The sequence below is a fragment of the Anolis carolinensis genome, chromosome 2 (genome assembly GCF_035594765.1).
Source record: "Anolis carolinensis isolate JA03-04 chromosome 2, rAnoCar3.1.pri, whole genome shotgun sequence".
Taxonomy (NCBI): Eukaryota; Metazoa; Chordata; class Lepidosauria; order Squamata; family Dactyloidae; genus Anolis; species Anolis carolinensis.
In genome coordinates, this window is record NC_085842.1 from 114,362,515 (window position 1) to 114,380,169 (window position 17,655).

The 17,655-nt window shown below is 41.4% G+C and overlaps 1 long non-coding RNA gene across 5 annotated transcripts; it reads left to right on the forward strand.

Annotated features, from left to right (window-relative positions):
• Positions 1–676: 676 nt before the first annotated feature.
• Positions 677–17,191, forward strand: LOC134296193 (uncharacterized). Of its 5 annotated transcripts, none has more exons than XR_010002780.1 (5): positions 677–1,279; positions 3,153–3,200; positions 4,982–5,044; positions 15,018–15,146; positions 16,917–17,191. It is a non-coding gene; the product is annotated as an uncharacterized LOC134296193 (long non-coding RNA). The 5 variants fall into 5 exon arrangements; XR_010002783.1 differs by having other exon boundaries at positions 15,018–15,138; XR_010002784.1 differs by lacking the exon at positions 4,982–5,044 and having other exon boundaries at positions 698–1,279.
• Positions 17,192–17,655: the final 464 nt, after the last annotated feature.

The window sequence follows — 17,655 nt, forward strand, 5'->3', positions numbered from 1 at the left end:
ACGTTCCAAATTTTGGTGAGCTATCAGTGTTAAATGTGTTCTACCACTGTACCAAGTTTGAAGAAGATCACTCAAAAAATGAGGGTGGGAGAGTCCTGTAAAGTCCTCTCCCTCTGTGCTGTTTTTGGGAATTGCGCATGCGCGTCCGCCATTAACGAATTAATTTTGAAAATAACGAATTTTCGTTAATTTCAAAATTTTTTGGGGGCAAAATTCGGAAATACCTTCAAAAACGAAACGCTGCCCCCCTCTACTTTTGCAACGAGTTTAGAATCAAATTTTTCGTGGATCGATCAAGCCTAGTGATTAGGTCGCATGTCTTTTAGTTTTATAGTTTTAGCTGCCTGCTCAGCCTTTCACATTCTCTAACACAGGGGTAAAGAGACCTACATACAATCAGATTTTACCTTCTTGAGTCAGTCAAAGGGGAGAGTAAAACACTGTGAAGCACTCAAGTCTGTTATGATTTAACCGGTCTCATGGCATGGAACCCCCCGCCCCCCCCCCCCCCAAATACTTTATTTTATCAGTAAATTAACCCTTATAATGTAGTAAATATTTAGAAGGTCCTCGTGATGTGATACTCTCAATTGAGTTTCTAAATTGTATATGGGGCACCAGTTTGATCAATAACAAGAGGGTCACTCTCTTCCCTCCTTTTTGATTGCATGGACACCCTGTTATGATCTCAGCAGATGCAACCATGATGGTCAGGCTCTCATAGGCAGCTCTGGGGTTGTCAAGGAGTGATGGTAGTGACATAACAAGGGGATGGGCCAGTGGGGACAATGTGGTCATGGCCCAGATGGATCATCTGCACATTGACACAGCATTGCAGGGGATTCAGCTCTGTGTTTGTAGCTGCCAGCATGGTTGATCTGGGATAATGCATAATGCTCCAAACTGGCCTGAGATTAAGCAGCCAATGTAAACATAGACCATTTATTTCCTCAGATGATTCCTGTTCGATATGATCAAGCAATCTATACCTCATTGAAGTCATCAGATGGAAAACCAGTAAAGTGACCTGTTGTTTTTCTCATTTTGCCTCTGATCCTCGAGCCTGTATTTTAATCAGTAGGAGCTATGGTTAACCCTATCCTCCATGATTTACCCCCAGGACTTTTCTAAAGCTAGTTGTGTTGGTAGACCAGCATGACACATTGAGCTAGCAAATTTCACATTTAGGAACACATAGCATGAAGACATTTTTATCTGCCTTGAATTTCTCACCATTCAGCTTCATTGGCTCACATATTATGAGAGATGGGAGGACAAGGTGAGTTCTCCATGTTCCCTTTCACCATGGGAGGATAATTTAGTATGCATCTACTATTTTCCAACTTCATTTGCCTTTCCCCCTCAATTAAAAAGCCTAAAAAATGTAACCTTTTAAATTACTTCATCCTATAGTCATATAGACAGGATATGTCCCCCCCCCCCCAACAAAAGGGAAACAAGATTATGTGAACACCTGTATTGTGAAAGGTAGATTCACAAACTGGTAATTTACATTGTTTGGAACTTTTCTCAGGCTTTGTAACTTTTTAACTTTTGAGTCCTGTGGGAAATATATAATAATATAGTAATAATATAGTGCTTATGTGTGTGTGTGTGTGTGTATGTATGTATGTGTATATATATAATATTGTATATAATGTACAATATAATTTACAATAATAAAAATAATTAATATATTGTAAATACAAGTAATATTGATAATAATATTATAATGTAATGCAATATAATATTAAGAATAATACAATACAATAATATTAATTATATATTATTTATTACATGTAATATTACTAGTAATATTATAGTATAGTGGTGTGGTGCAATATGCTGGTATATAGTGCTAGTGTTGTGCTGTACTAGTGATATAATACACTGTATGTAAATATTATTTGTAAGCCGCTCTTTGTCCCCTTCAGGGTGAGAAGGGCACGATATAAATGTAGTAAACAAACAAACAAACAAACAAACAAACAAATGAAATATATCTGGGAAGGTTTTCCCTTGGAAAGGATGGCCACATGGTAACAAAATATTGGTGATAGTTTGTGAATTCTATGCCGGTCAAGCAGTGAATCCATTCTAGCCTTTTGTCTGGCATTAAAAGGAGGTATTCCAGCTACTGAATCTATTCTGAGACTAGGATTTAACATTATGAACTGAATTCCAGAGTGGACTCAGAGTGGACCCTGCTGACTTGGAAGTCATTTCGAGTCACTAAAGTATAGGACTTGGTATCAAGATTGATGTAGGTTACTCGATATTTGTGGGAAGATGTTCAATGTTGAATGTGCTGTGTGTGTGTGTGTGTGTGTGTGTGTATATATGTGTGTATATATATATATATATAGTATTGCAATGTGGCACTGAAGTGACCAATCTCTAAGCTGCTCAGAGTCCTCCTCGGGGTGAGAAGAGCGGGGTATAAATATGGAAAGAAAAAAAAAATCAATAGTTTGGGTAACACGTGCAAAATGTAGGTATAACCTGATGAGAAGAAACAAAGTCACTTTTCTTCGGAACTGATATTTTATTTTATTATTTACTGTACTTATACCCTGCCCTTCACAGTCCCAATGAGGGGCTCAGGGTGGCTTACAAACTATGGCAATAATTCAATGCCAGATTCAGACAATAACAATAACAGTAAAACACAAAGAGTCCTGAAGAATTCCCAAGCTGCGAACCTGCTTTTAACTCAGTAACTTTTAACATTATTTTAAAAATATATTCGGGGAGGCATTCTGACAGGTATTTTTCAAGTTTTATGCTATTCACTTATCAACTCCAGGATTTTTTAAAAGGACAATGTAACAAGTAATGCAACAAGTTACTTTTTAAACACCGTAATAAATAACAGATTGCTTTTTAAATATTGTAATCAGTAGTGGCATTGTGCTTGTTCAAAATAATATTTTCCAAAGCTTTGTTCTGATCTGACTTTTTTTTGTCACTCTCAATAGTCAGTTTCAGACATTTGTTGAATGTTGTACTTGATACAAATACATTTACTAGACAATCCCAATTTCCATCCATTGCTTGATCCCACTTGTTTTACTTCCAGCATTGACCAGACCTTCCCAGGCTCTTGGGAAATCCTTAACTTGGGAAGTTCATAATTCTTTTTCCTGTCTTAGTGAATGAACATTGTTTGACCAACAGTGACCTGGGAAGATCTGCAAATAGTAAGTCCATTCAGCCATCACACTGAATAGCTCTTGAGAGACACATTAAATCAGTGATTCCCAAAATGGGCGCTACTGCCCCCTGGTGGGCACTGCAGCGATCCAGGGGGGCAATGATGGCACCTATTAGGACATGGGGGCGGGGCCAGGTGAGGGGCGGAGCCTCTTCCCAAGTGCCGGAGACAGGGCTGAGCACCTGAGGCACCTATTAGGACACAGGGGGCAGAGCTAGAGGAGTGCGCGTGGCTTCTTCCCAAGAACCCAAGACAGGGCTGAGAATCTATACCAGTGATTCCCAAAGCTGGTGCTACTGCCCCCTGGTGGGTGCTGTAGCGATCCAGGGGGGCGGTGATGGCCTCTGGTGCATTTGCCATATGCATTAAGATATATATTTCTTTTTGTTTAATTGCTATTAAAATTTAAATTTTTTTCCAGGAGGTACTGAGTAATATTTTTTTCTGGAAAGGGGGTGGTAGGCCAAATAAGTTTGGGAATCACTGCATTAAATGATTGTACTTTTAAGCTGGCAATAACTATGGAACAGCAAAGTCTATATGCTGATTGAAGTTCCAACTTCCTCTCTTTTAAAAAATTGAAAATATGAGCAGGGGAATAAAAGAACTAACAAAAGTAAAGCATAACCATTGAAGAGAAATCTAGTGATTAATATATCCTGGGCAAACTTGTGGGAGATTTAAGAGTAATGAAGTTAGCTTAAGTATGAGTGCTGATGCATTTCAAATAGTGCTGCTTACAATATTTTATAGTGTTAGGAACAAGCACAGATAGGACGCCTGTGTGCTAGTTCCTTTCTTTAACTTAAAAAGCTAAAACTCTAAATCCAGCCAAGTGCTTGCATATGTTTCTGATTTGGGTTGCTTTGTTCCCCTGCAAACTGACTAGCAGGTTTATCAGTTCAGATTAATGCCCCATCCTACCCTTCACTAACAAACCTTTGGTGATGCACCATGTATATGCACCCCGACAACTGCCCCAGCTATTCCTGGGGGGATATAAATAAGTCTAGCTTTGAAGCCTGGATCGATAGTCTTTGCAGGGAACCTTCCTTTTTGGGAGGTGGTGGTGGTGGTGTGTGTGTGTGTGTGTGTGGAGGGGGGAGGATGGAGATGAGGCCCAATCACCACAACATTAGTGCACCATTTTGTCATCTCACATTTCATAAATCCCTGAAAACAAGCTCTTGAAAAGCAAGGGGGTCAGGGGATGACATTGGGGAATAGAGTCAAATCACAACCCAAACATGAACTCTGGTAATGGTTGAGAATTGGACTACCAGCTCTTCAAGTCTATTTAGAATGGCTTAGTATATGAGCGGAACTGTTTGCTTAGCCCTGTTATGAATACAAGGGTTGAACTCGTGGCCTCCTCCCTCATAAATAAACTGATGTCCAGGCTAGAATGAGATGCCCATCTTTCCTTGATGTGACACTTGAAGCTCACATCCCTGAAAATCTCTGGGGCAAGGAGGGTTATGGAATATAAATCTATGAAAATAGTTTATTAATGCAATGTTGAAAGCTCATGCCTGTGAAAATCAACAGAGTGGATTAGGTAGACTTGGGTGTACAGTAAAGAGGGGCTTTAACCCCTTGTTTTCCTTCTTTTAATTAGAACCAGGCATTGAAGCTGGGATTGCTCCTGAACAAAAAGCTATGGCCCTGGTCACCTCTATGAGAAAGGAACTGTGACTTAAATAGCATGACACCTGTACAATTAAGTCAGGGGTATAATGGATGATTTAAGCTGGTTTATTTCCCCAGGTCAAGGTCCATCAAGGAATCAAATGGTCCATGTGGGCCTGCGGCAAGGTGTGGCAGCATGAAGTGAGTGAAAGAGAACATGATGGTGATTCCCTTCTGTAAGGATATGAATGACAAATTCATAGAGGGCAGATCTCTTAATCAGGATGTCTGTGTGGAAGATTCATTGCTACAGGACACATTAATGCTGATGAAATATCTATTACTGGGAAGGAACAGTGAAAAGAGCTTTTGCTTTCATATCTCATTTTTGGCCTTCTCAGAACCATCTGTTTGGTCCTTGTGGGATTGTTAGAATTAATGTAGTTTGACACAATTTTAACTGTTATGGCTCAGTGTTATGAGATCCCAGAACCTGCAGTTTGGTGAGGTAAAACAACAATTCACATGATTTCATAGCATTGGCCCATAGGAGTCAAGGTGGTGTCAAACTGTATTAATTCCACTCCCAGTTTGAACATTGGTCTCTAGTCTAATGTTCAAACCACCATACCATGCTGGCTCTCATTTTGTTTTATGTAGATGTGTAAAATTTCAGATGCCTCCCAAGGTCAATTTAATTTTCAGTATAATCGTTAAGCAACTTTGGTAAAGCCAAGAGAACATAAAGTGCATTAAAAAGCAATCCCTTTTCTTTGCCCCAGTTACCATAAGGAAGGCACTGGGGGCAGGACTAAAGTTAATGGGCGGGAGACTGAGAACACAGCCATCTTAAATATAGTTTAGAAAGGCGAGGCCCCCTGTGGCAGAGAATGAAAAAGGCCCTGCCCTTAACTACATTTCCCAGAATGCAATGCTCAGCATCTGAAGGACACAATGAGGGCTGCTGCAACCAATCCTTTAGAGTCAGTCTAATAATAATAAATAAAATTATTGAATATACTTGTGTCATAAAGATAGACAGACATTCAAGGGGATTGCTGTTGTTGCTTTTTGGGGGGATAAATTGTTTTTGTCTATTTTTTTTAAAAAAATTCCCAAAAATCTGTAGATGTGTGAATCTTTCTGAAAATTCTAGGGATTGATACCCTTGTTATCTTGTGCACTGTATATAAAATTCAAGTAGATAGCTCTTGTAGTTTTTAAAAAATATTTTTATAGAAACTTTGAAAATTCCCTACAAACCCCTTGATATGTGAAAAATTCTGAAATTTGGTGGGATAACAGTGGTAAATGGTTTTACCACTGTAGCAAGTTTCGCTCCGATAGCTTTAAAAATGAGGGTTCATGGAGCCCCTGAAATTTCCCCAAATATAGTAATTATGCACATGCACAATTACTGTAATGCAATAGTAATGAAATTTGGTTACTCTCCTTATAGTAATGAATTTTTCACAAACGATACTTTAGAAACACTTTAGAAATGAAGTGCCAGCACTCCCCAGTTTTAATGACTTTCGAACCATTTTTAAATGTGTAATCTAATGGGCAGGTCTTTCAGTCTCATTCTGTCACAATTGGTAACAATGAACGAGAAAATCGATCACCTTTTTAAAGGGATCTCGTTGCTGGTAAACAACTCCACACAGCATGATATTTTTTAAGGAAGAGAATATTATGGCTATGGATTCAACGGAGATCAGTTGGCCACCTGATTCGGATGGGGAGGGAGAGGTTGGACAATAAAATTTTAACAAAGAAGTAATGTTGGAAAATGGGGACAATCAGGGGGAGGGAAGGCTTTTTTGTGTCCAAAAAGGGCATGGAAGAGATAGGAATATGGAGTTAGATTCAGGAGCGTTGAAGCAGACTACGAATCTCCCGTTGGAGGCGGACTTTTGTCCTTCGTATGCAGCGTGCCACTATCAACATCTCATTCAATCGGAACAACTAGCGCTCGAAATTAGAGACTCATGATTGAACAGGGGCAGATGGACCTCGGAAAGAGCGATTCAGAGGTCCTTGGCTCAAATTCTATCCAGGAGCCTGATAGAAGTCAAGATCAAGACCATTACTTGGCTATATAAGGACTTTCAATCTTATGATCATTCTATATGCCTCATTACCACCTTTGAGGACAATTTCATAATGGAAGAACTATGGGCACTCAGGTCTAGGCTGAATTAATGGGGTATCACTATTAGAAGAGTAGTTGGGGACCCTTGGATTCGACCTCTTATAGTCGACCTGACTTCACATTCTCAAGCCCCAATTAGTGCCCAGGGAAAATAGGGCACTTAATTCTTTACATAGGTCCTTCTCCCCCTTAAATTCTCACTCAGGTACCCCTGCCCAACCTACCTCTGTTTCCCATCCTGCCTTAAACAAGCCATAGTGAGGCCAGTTTTGAAGAAGGACTCCTTGGATTCCACCATCTTAAGTAGCTTCAGACCAATCTCTAACCTCCCTTTCTTGGGCAAGGTCTTGGAGCGGGTGGTTGCCTCCCAGCTCCAGGGATTCTTGGATGACACTGATTTTCTGGACCAATCACAGTCTGGCTTCAGACCTGGGTACAGTACTGAGATGGCTTTGGTCACCTTGGTGGATGACCTCTGCAGAGAACTGGACAGTAGGCTTGCTCAAATAATTCGATTTCCTCGTTTGTCGTTAGTAATTAGTTATTTTGTAACTTGTGAAGCAATATTCGACCTAGATTGTCCACTCGTGTGGATCCCGCGGTTTCGAACCGTGATAGGCCCTTTTTCTAATGTCGTCGTTTTTTTTTTGTTAGGAAAACAAGGTTTTGCAAATCACCCAAACTTGTTTAAGTGCACTGGGGCAACCTAGATATTGTTTCCACCTTGTGGCCAATCAGAGAGCACGTTTAACCCAGGGGAGGGGCTTGTACGTCCTGAATGAAAAGAAATGAAAATGCAAGGGAGCCTCGTGGCTCATTTGGCTCGGGATCTGCAGAGAGAGGGTGGTTGGGACTGAGATTCCAGGCAGGCAGGCAAGATTGCTTCCTTCCTTGGCTGAGCTAAAGAAGACCGGGAGAAAGGGTGGGTGGGTGAGGAGGAAAACGGGTGGGTGGGTGTTTGGGTTAGGGTGTTTTTTCAAAGGGCCTGTGGGCTTTTTTCCCCACCAGCTTGGCATTTGCCATTTGCCCACCAGCCCTGCTATTTTTCTGCTGCGCCATATTGCCTGGTGCGGGGTGGGCTTTCGTTTGATTAGGAAACTTTTCTTTGCATAGGCATTAAAGTGAGTTGCAAATAGAAGAAATCAAATATTCCAATTTTCATTTTGCAAAGTCTGGCAAAACTCCCCATAATCCACCGAAAAACAACTTGGGGAAAAGGGAGGGTGTATTGTTTTTCCCTCTTTCCTTTCAGTGCGCTGCAAATCTCTTTCTCCTATCAACGCTAGCAAAGTCTGGCAAACGGTTGCAAGTCCCATAATCCTCCGCAATACCACTTGGCTTGGGCAAAAGGGAGGGTGTATTTGTTTTTCTCTCTTTCCTTTCTCTGAGCTGCTCATAGGGCAGGCAGCAGAGACTCTCTTTCCCTATCAACGCTAGCAAAGTCTGGCAAAAGGTTGCAAGTCCCATAATCCTCCGCAATACCACTTGGCTTGGGCAAAAGGGAGGGTGTATTTGTTTTTGTAATTTGTTTATTTGTATTTGAAGGACTTTCACAGTGAAGGAACCCCTAGTGAACAGGAAATAACAATTCAAAAGCAGGAACAGATTTTTGCAATTGTTAAGTAAAGTTTTTTAATATGAACTATGAAATTGCGCAATAAATCTTAGGAAAGGGCAAACGCTCTGCAATTTAGCGAGCAAGCAGGGTGGATTGTGTTCTCCCACTGTACCAAATTTTATCAGTATAGCTGAAAAAATTAGTGCAGGAGAGCCCCATAAAAGCCCCCCCCCCCTTGGGCTGTTTTGGGCCACTGCGCATCCGCCATTAACGAATTACTTTTGAAACTAACGAATTTTCGTTAATTTCGAATTTTTGGGGGGGCAAAATTGGGAAATGACATCAGAAATGAAACGCTACCCCCCTACTTTTGAAACGAGTTTAGAATCAATTTTTTCGTGGATCGCTCAAGCCTACTGGACAGGGGGAGTGTGACCCTGCTGGTTCTCTTTGACATCTCAGTGGCTTTCGATACCATCAATCATGGTATCCTTCTGAGATGACTCTCTGGATTGGGCCTTGGGGGTACAGTTCTGCTGTGGCTCCAGTCCTTTCTAGAGGGTCGTTCCCAGTTGGTGAAGCTGGGGGACACTTGCTCAGACCCCTGGCCCTTGACCTGTGGGGTTCTGCAAGGTTCCATTCTGTCCTCCATGCTTTATAACATCTACATGAAACTGCTGGGCGAGGTCATCTGGAGTTTTGGAGTTCGGTGCCATCTCTATGCAGATGACACCCAACTCCAGTACTCTTTTCCACCTAAATTCAAGGAAGCCCCTCAGATACTGGACCAGTGTCTGGCCACTGTGTTAGCCTGGATGATGGCGAACAAGCTGAGGCTTAATCATAACAAGACAGTGGTCCTCCGGGTCAGTCGTATGTCTGATCGGGGCATAGGGTGGCAACCTGTGCTTGACGGGGTTGCACTCCCTCTGAAGGCGCAAGTCTGCAGCTTGGCGGTCCTCCTGGACTCAGCACTGACACTTGATGCTCAGGTGCCGGCGGTGGCTGGGAGGGTCTTTGCACAATTAAACCTTGTGTGCCAGCTGCGACTGTACCTTGAGAAGTTGGATCTGGCCATGGTGGTCCATGCCTTAATTACCTCTAGACTGGATTATAGCAATGCACTCTAAGTGGGGCTGCCCTTGAAGACGGCCTGGAACTGCAACTGGTACAGCACTCAGCAGCCAGGCTACTAACTGGGGTGAATTACAGAGCGCGTTCAACCCCCCTGTTCAAAGAGCTCCATTGGCTGCTATTTATTTTCCCAGCCCAATTCAAGGTGCAGGTTATCACCTACAAAGCCCTAAACGGTTTGGTACCCACCTACCTTTGTGACCGCATTTCCCCCTATGAACGTGCACGGTCTCTTTGTTCGTTGCGGGAGGCCCTCCTTTCGCTTCCACCACCCTTGCAATTGCGGCTGGTGGGGACGAAAGAAAGGGCCTTCTCCATCATGGCCGCCCGGCTCTGGAACTCTCTCCCCAGGGAGATTAGGCAGGCCCCTACCCTCCTTATTTTTTGGAAGAGCCTGAAAACTTGGCTCTTCCAACAGGCCTTTGGCAATTGATTTCCATAGGTTGGGATCACCCTATTGTCTATTTTATTTTTATAGCATTTTCCACTCCGTTAGCCAGACATATTCTCTGTGTACTCCTTCCCTAGCACTGTAATGGGACAGCTGTTCCGGGTACCTACCTCTTCCCTAATTATAGCTCGCACTACTCGCACTTTTTTGGCCCAGTTCATTTTAGGAGTCAACCCAGGATTTTATCAAAATATGTTTTTTGTATATGCAATCTTATTTGTTTTTATCTATTTGTTTTTATATTGTTGAGTTTTATATTGTCTTTTTTGCCCATGTAAGCTGCCCTGAGTCCCTCCGGGGAGATGGGGCTGGGTATAAAAATAAAGTTGTTGTTGTTGTTATTATTATTATTATTATTATTGACACAACGACATTGTATGACACAGCAAACAAGATAGATATGCTGGATTTCGTTTCACAAAATCACAAGTCGAACACTTCCCAAGTGTCTAGGACTGTGTGATGTATTTTCGGATGATGTGTGCAGATCCCAGTAAGGTGGCCTTTTGCAGTTGGCAGATCGTAATTTTGTCAATGTCTATTGTTTCCAAATGCCGGCTGAGATCTTTTGGCACGGCACCCAGTGTGCCCATCACCACCGGGACCACCTGCACTGGTTTCTGCCAGAGTCTTTGAAGTTCAATCTTGAGGTCCTGATAGCGGCTGAGTTTTTCCTGTTGTTTTTCTTCAATGCGACTGTCACCTGGGATGGCAACATCAATGATCCAAACCTTGTTCTTTTCCACAACTGTGATGTCTGGTGTGTTGTGTTCCAGAACTTTGTCAGTCTGGATTCGGAAGTCCCACAGTATCTTTGCGTGTTCATTTTCCACAACCTTTGCAGGTTTGTGATCCCACCAGTTCTTAACTGCAGGGAGGTGATACTTGAGGCATAGGTTCCAATGAATCATTTGGGCCACATAGTTGTGCCTCTGTTTGTAGTCTGTCTATGCAATTTTCTTACAGCAGCTGAGGATATGATCAATGGTTTCATCGGTTTCCTTGCACAGTCTGCACTTTGGGTCATCAGCTGATATTTCGATCTTGGCCTTGATTGCATTTGTTCTGATGGCTTGCTCCTGGGCTGCAAGGATCAGGCCTTCTGTCTCCTTCTTCAGGGTCCCATTCGTGAGCCAGAGCCAGGTCTTCTCTTCATCAGCTTTTCCTTCAATTTTGTCAAGGAACTTTCCATGCAGTGTTTTGTTGTGCCAGCTGTCAGCTCTAGTTTGTAGTGCAGTTTTCTTGTACTGGTTTTTTGTCTGCTGTGCTTTGAGGAGTTTCTGATTTTTGACTTCAATCAAAGCAGGTTCTTCACTTTGTTTTACATATTCTGCCAGGGCATGTTCTTCTTCTTTGACTGCTTGTTTTTCTTGCAAGAGTCCTCTGCCCCCTGATCTTCTAGGAAGATACAGCCGGTCAACATCACTGCGAGGGTGCAGTGAATGATGAATGGTCATGAGTTTTCTTGCTTTTCTGTCCAAATTGTCCAGTTCCATCTGTGTCCAGTTTATAATGCCAGCAGTATATCTTATGACAGGTATGGCCCAGGTGTTTATGGCCTTGATGGTGTTGCCTCCATTGAGCTTCCTTTTGAGAATTTTTCTGACCCTTTGTGTGTATTCTTTACTGACCACAGTTTTCACATGTTCATGCTTGATGTTGTCCAGCTGTAATATGCCCAGATATTTATAGGCCTCTGGCTGGTGACACTTTATTGTTTGGCCATTGGGCATATTGATGCCCTCACTTTCAATTATTTTTCCCTTCTTCAATGCCACTGTCGAACATTTGTCCAAACCAAACTCCATGTTGATATCAGTGCTAAAAATTCGGACAGTGTTGGTCAGAGATTGGATTTCAGTTTCCGTTTTGCCATATAGCTTCAGGTCATCCATGTACATCAAATGTGAAATTTTGTGAGAATTCTTAGATTATTATTATTATTATTATTATTATTATTATTATTATTATTATTATTATTATTATTTGGATTGCACATCCCTAATAACCACCATAGATTGCAGCTATGCAGTGACTCCTGTCCTAACTCTTTACTCCACCTCCTGCACACTTACTGGGAGGTAACCACTGTGATTGACTGGGTCTCTTTCCCTGTCCATTGAGAAGCAGCTGGCTAATGTTCCCCTCTCTTCCCGTGAATGACTTCCATTGAAAGAGGCAAAAACAGGGTCAGTGTCATAATTTCCACTCACATGTCACATGCAACTGCATTATTCTCCTTCCTTGAATTTGGTGGAACTGCCACTGTACCCCACTCCCCAATTTTCATGAGAACTGTGGTGGATTGCTTTGCTTGCATGGATGGGGGAGAAATCCATTCCTTCCCTCACTACAGTCCTTAAGAAAATTACACCCTAAAGCTGTATTAGCCTGAGAAGGGAAGCTTCCATCTAAAAGCATCATTAAACTAGTCATCACAATATTTAGTCAGAAAGAATGTATAAGATTCTTCCATTGGGGGATTTCCTTCCAGTGGAAAGAAACCCCTCAGATGAAAGATTTTCCTCATGGCTGTAGCAGGAGTGAGACAGCAAGCACTGACAACATGATTCAGACCAGACCCCGATGAAGTACTTTGTAAAAAGTCTGAGTTGCTGAGTCCCGACAAATCAGAAGTGCAAAGATTCAGATTTGAAGTATTCATATGTACCTTTTTCCAATTCAGACTTTCTCATATCTGTTTAAACCAGGGGTCCCCAAACTAAGGTCTGGGGGCCACATGTGAGCCATCAAAGCCATTTATCTGCCCCCTGCGGTGGCAGCTCCCTCCTCCTCTGCTGAGGGAAAGGCGCGCACCTTTCCTGTCTCCTCCCTCACTTGGTGTATGCCTTCCAAAGCTTTGTTTGTTTATAATGGTATTTTAATTATTATTTAATTAATAATGAATTAAGGTGCTTTGCTAATGCTTTTGGTGCACAAAGGCAGAAGGAGGTTGGACTAAATGGCCCAAGGGGTCTCTTCCAACCCTCTTTATTATTTTTATTCTGATTATGATTATGATTAACATTGAAGCTGTATTTATTCCTGTTTTGTTTTGTTTTTACTTCAAAATAAAATATGCAGTGTGCACTGCATAGGAATTTGTTCATAGTTTTTTAAAAAATGATAGTCCGGCCCTCCAACGGTCTGAGGGACCGTGAACTGGCCCCCTGTTTAAAAAGTTTGGGGACCCCTGGTTTAAACCAATCTGGTTTAGTTCAAGATGTGTGATTTGTATGAATACAATGCATAAACTTATATTGTAGCTGGGTGTGTGTGGCCTGGGGTTGCATGCAGTTCAGTAGGACTTCTATTGTGGCCCCAATGTGTCTATTTGTTTTGTCATTCTTTGCTCATAAATGTCCATAAAAACTCTCTACAACCATATCTTATTTTCCCCTGTGCTGTTTCATGCCTAGGATCAGCTTTGTTTCAACAGGAAATTAACTGAAAGTCATCTTCCTGCTCACTTCCTGTTTCTGGAAAATAGCCTAAATAACCCAGGAAGTGCCATAAGCATAGGGAAATTGTCCTCCATGCATCCTAAGGGGCATTGGGATAATTCGGTGCTAAACCGAATTTCATAACCAAACACCAAATAAAAGTCAAAACTTGCAGTGTGTAAATATGTGGAAAGGGGCAGTGGGTTACAGCTCCCCAAGTTCCCTTGATGCAGTATGCCTCAAGGAATTTGATATGGCGGAAGTAGCACCCCCCCCCTCCCAATGTGTCAGAAACTACCATAAACTGGAATCTAACCAAGACCTGCATCCAGTGGCTCAATGGACCACTCTAGGGACCATCACTTTGAGTAGCACTGCTCTTGGAATCGATATGATTTCATAGCCCTTGAAAGCTCCCTACTCTTAGGGTCAGATGCTTCCTACACACTCACCAGAACCCAGGACTGATTAATTATCAATTTCTCTCTCCCAACTAATGATTCTTTTTCTTCTTCTCTTCTGTGCACTTTTACCTTCCTATTTGTACAGTGATGCACAGTGCTGCCCAAGGCGTAGCCTAGTTCACTACGTGGTAGTGGTATTTAACAACACAAAGTGTCATTCTTCTGTTAGATTGGTTGTTATTATAGGATGGATGTTATTATTGCTTTTATAATTATTTGTTTTATACTGCTTAAATTGTATTTTATTTAAATTGTAATACTTATTTATTACTGTACAAGGCATTGAATATTTGCCTTTTTATGTCTGGAGCCACCCCGAGTCCCACGGGGAGATGGGGCAGGATATAAATAAAGTTTTGTTGTTGTTGTTGTTGTTGTTGTAGGTTTAATGTGAAGCACACATTTAATGATGACTTTCCCCATTTAAGTACAAGTTATATGCTTCAAATAACTACACAATAATATTTTGCAAAGTTTCTTATTATAGCAGTAAAGAAACAGGGCTAAGTTCAGGTAGATCTTTTACCAGTGTCAAATGCATTTGTCAAACTAGAAAAATAGCAATATGAGATTCAACTAATTTTAACAGTTTTAGATGCTGTGCTGTCGGTATTGATTACTCTAGTTCAAAATAACAAGTTAGTGAAAGCAAGTGATATACTTCACCATAAAGAATATGAACCCTTTATTGGTGGCTAGATTTGATGCCAGAAAATTACTTGGCCTAAAAATACAGTATGGTTTGCTTTAATTGTCTTGGAAGTTTAGCTCATTCGAAACTTCCAAGACAATCATATCATTGTCCTCAAATTGAGGGAATAATTGGTGTAAAGCTAGCAGGGAGTAAGTCCACTGTCTTAGGCAGAAGATTTGGGATATCTGCAAAGGCAAGAAATTGTGGTTAACACTGTATTTTACTGCCAGGGAAAGATAGAGATTTTCAGCACTGTGCATCGTCATATTAATTAGGTAGATCCTGACTACTTGACTTGAGCTTCCACTGGGCCAGGATTATGGAGGTGTGGGCTTTATTGCTCTGAAGGCAAAATGTTTTGGGTTGGACTCCATCTTGAGCCGCAAGGAGAGGCAGGTAATAAGGTATTTATTATTTTATTATTATTATTATTATTATTATTTATATTGTATGATTTATTTTATTATGACACAGCAAACAAGATAGATATGCTGGATTTCATATCACAAATTCACAAGTCGAACACTTCCCAAGTGTCTAGGACTGTGTGATGTATTTTCGGATGATGCGTGCAGATCCCAGTAAGGTGGCCTTTTGCAGTTGGCAGATCGTAATTTTGTCAATGTCTATTGTTTCCAAATGCCGGCTGAGATCTTTTGGCACGGCACCCAGTGTGCCCATCACCACCGGGACCACCTGCACTGGTTTCTGCCAGAGTCTTTGAAGTTCAATCTTGAGGTCCTGATAGCGGCTGAGTTTTTCCTGTTGTTTTTCGTCAATGCGACTGTCACCTGGGATGGCGACATCAATGATCCAAAACTGTCTGGTGTGTTGTGTTCCAGAACTTTGTCAGTCTGGATTCGGAAGTCCCACAGTATCTTTGCATGCTCATTTTTCAATACTTTTTGCAGGTTTGTGATCCCACCAGTTCTTTGCTGCTGGGAGGTGGTACTTGAGGCATAAGTTCCAATGAATCATTTGGGCCACATAGTTGTGCGCTGTTTGTAGTCTGTCTGTGCAATTTTCTTACAGCAGCTGAGGATATGATCAATGGTTTCGTCGGATTATTATTATTATTATTATTATTATTATTATTATTATTATTATTATTATTATTTAGCAGTGAGGCAGGGTGCCTGCACAGTCTACAAAGACTCACCCCACAATCTACTAATCTCATTTGAAATTGGCTACTTTGGTAATGCTCACTTCCCTTTTAATATCATTTTGTAAAATATTATTCCCATCTCCCTAAACCAATTTAAACAGCAGATCTTCTACAAGCAGCTAGGACTAACCTATCAAAGGGTTTCATGAATAAATGTAATAAAACCAAACACTCTCCTCCTGGTCTCAAGTATCTCTTGGTGTGTCAGTTCACTTGACTGCACTAAAGACTAAAAGGGAGGAAGAGAGAGAGAGTTCAGTTAATGAATCATTGTTCTAGCAACATGTGGCATTCGATCATAGTGTCCTAGTAGGATTTCAACAAGCAATTAGGAGATGGATACAAGGATAATTGGCACATTTGTTTTTTTGTCTCAAGTTCTGCAGTAATCACTTAAGCTAATTCATTCTGCAGGTAGGAGTGGTAGGAGAAATTCCATCCCAGCCTTTTGCGTTCACGGTTTGCCCAGGTTCACTGGGGTGGATGTATAATCTGTTTCCCCGTATACGTCAACTAGTAAGAAACAGGGCTTTTTCCTGACTGATCATGTTGCAACTTGCTGGTAAAGAGGTTTCTTGTTAGGGAGGTAACAATTACCGCATCATTGCAAACTGCAAAGGGAGACATGATGTAAAAATTAAAAAAGAGTGTGTGTATATGGAACTAATACTTGGCTTTATGTAAACTCACAGACAATCCAATAAGGCGTTCAAGGTAGATGATAGGTTCAAGCAAAGCTAGAAAATTGCTGCCATTATATTGTTATTATTAACACCTTGTAATTTGCCCTAAGGAATACCAAAGTTCTCTCTCCTTATTTGGCTTTAATGAAGGAAAATTGCTACCTTTACAAGTTGGATGGCGCCCGCTCTGATTAGTTTTAAGTACAGAGGACTATTACTTTGAAAATGTTTGTTGTCAGAGGCATAGGCTGGAGTGGCAAGCGGATGAGATAGGGCTTGAGAGTCCTTTTATTTTTTCTGGAATCCTTTTATTTTTCCACCAGAAAGATGAGTCACATGCTTTCCATGATCACTGTCAGCATGACTTCGAGATGCACCAACAGAAGCTGCCATAGAAGGAGATACAACCACAAAGCTGGGGAGTTCACCTGGATTCTGCAAAGCTGGGAGCCACTTGCCATAACTGCTGATTGCATCAAGGGTAATTGCTGAATGGAGTTTTTTATTACAGCTTTGGGAATCATTCCCTCAGCGTGAGGCTATGGATGAATTAGCTCCTTCTTTCTAATAAAATAAAACCATTTATGTATGTCCCAGAGCCTTTTTCCTAAGTCTTTTGATGCTCTCATAGCTAACATCTTTTGAGTGTATTAGAGCCAACATTAATAAAACACATAGAGACACCACGCCTACCTTCCTACAACCTTTACGTTGTCATTACCATCTCTGGGAAAAAATGAACATTAAAGAAAAAGGGGGAAAAACCACCCACGTCTGATGTTATCTGTAATTAATTCATTTTGGGATAGTATAGAAGATGTCTTTGGCCGCTGTTGCCTCCCCCCCCCCCCCCCACGTGCATGTAATGACTTACCTGCTCATTTCCCCCTGCTTTTGAACTCTTGTGACTGCTTAATAACTCATGCTGAAGCAAAGCCGATTATGACATTTTCCCCACCCACCTTCCAGGAAAAGGGGAAGGTGTTGCCTCTCATACTTCAGACAAATTGCTTCAAATAATGACTTTGTGCAAAATTAGTCAGACATAATTGAGAAATTCTA